Here is a 1,717-nt window from a genome sequence, read left to right as displayed (position 1 = left end):
ATACTTATTTCAATATATAATATATTAATATATATTATTATACATGTTAGGCAATCAGTATTATTACAGTAAAAGCTGTGTAAAGTACTGTTTATAAGGTCTCATGCAAGAGCTCTGATGTCTGACGATGCTAAAATGACAAGCAACATAAGACTTAGAGGTGGAAATGTCAAACCAACTTATCTCCAGGCTGCTCAGCAGTCAGGGCCATAGTTTACCCTTGGAGCAGTTTATTCTGCTCTTCAAACTAACTGCAAGCACTTTCCTGAAGCCCTTCCTCTCCAAAAATCCATCTATTTTCCATGGTGAGGAGAGTTCCGTTCCACTGTGTCTAAATGGATTAATCACTGAAGAACAAGAGCAAGACGCCACACTAAAGGACATCCCAGAGTATCTGATGCTTTGTGGCCAACAACAAAGACAGAGGAGAAGATAGACCTCTGAACACTATAAATCATTTATATTTTCAATTTTCCGCCTTGTCTGACGTGGGACCTCTGGTCTATGGAGTCTGTAATAATTGCCATGGCAGGGTGTACCAGAGCAGCCATACCTTTGCTCAAATGGCAGGCACTGCCATTTATCACAGTCGCGAGCAAACATCTCTGTCTCGCTCTCAAACACAAAACAATATCAGCTCAACCGCAGACCCTCAAGTGCATGAGGATAAGTAAGGTAAGAAATAAAAAGAGAGACAGTGCAATGTAAGAACAGAGATTAAGGGAAAAGTGACAGAGTTAAATAGCATTTAATGGAAGCTAGTTTATTACTGTCACATCAACACATCTAACCACACAGCACTAACTCTAGACCTATTTGACAACACAATGATAACTTAGGGTTGTCATTACAAGGTGGCTAGATAGATAGATAGATAGATAGATAGATAGATCATTAAAATGTAGTTTTTTAAATATTTTATAAACTACAAACTGTAATTTTGATATAGTAATATATGACAAAATATTACCTGCAACTACATATTTTTACTGAATCTTGAAAGGTCAGAACAGTACTTCTGTCACTTTCAGTATTACATACGGTGCTTTTGCCCTCTAGTGGACAGTATTATAAAAACTATTTCTCTGTCCTTTTGAAACTTCATTCCATGCTATGCTAACCACATTTATGTGTATGGATACAAGCAAGCATGTATCTAAAAGACAGGATGTTTGCCTTCTCAGTCATTTAAGCGCCTCAAATCCCTTCTAAAGGGCAACAGATTAAACTAGCAAAAATAGCTTGATGACTGGATCTACACTTCCTCTCAAGCCTCTCTCATTGTTCTGTGCTATAAAGATTGTGCGCTGATTGTGATTACTTGATCACTGGGTGCAATATTACTGCAAATGACACAGCTGTTGATATGTACTGACATTGGGGAAGAAAACAAATATAATGGAGACTGAATCACCACACCTTAAAGTAACAACAACACTGGTTTAAATCACATGTAAAAACACCCAGTTACACATTACATACACAAATACTCAAACTGTAACATTGAATACTTTGCTTGCATCTTTCATTAGAAACAAAAGAGGGTAGTAAATGCTGAGTTACTCAGACACTAAAAAGAAAGAAAGAAAGAAAGAAATTACCTCCGTTATCCAGCCAATAGTTAAAAGAGTTGCTGCAGACTCGGGTTAGTTCTTCTACACACTGATGCTGGCAGTTTACTGAAGGCTTAAAATCAGCTCAATGGCAGCTCAGTCCT

This window comes from Sinocyclocheilus rhinocerous, unplaced genomic scaffold, assembly GCF_001515625.1.
Source record: "Sinocyclocheilus rhinocerous isolate Xijiao unplaced genomic scaffold, SAMN03320098_v1.1 scaffold2053, whole genome shotgun sequence".
Classification (NCBI taxonomy): domain Eukaryota; kingdom Metazoa; phylum Chordata; class Actinopteri; order Cypriniformes; family Cyprinidae; genus Sinocyclocheilus; species Sinocyclocheilus rhinocerous.
Note: the sequence above shows the minus strand (reverse complement) of the source record.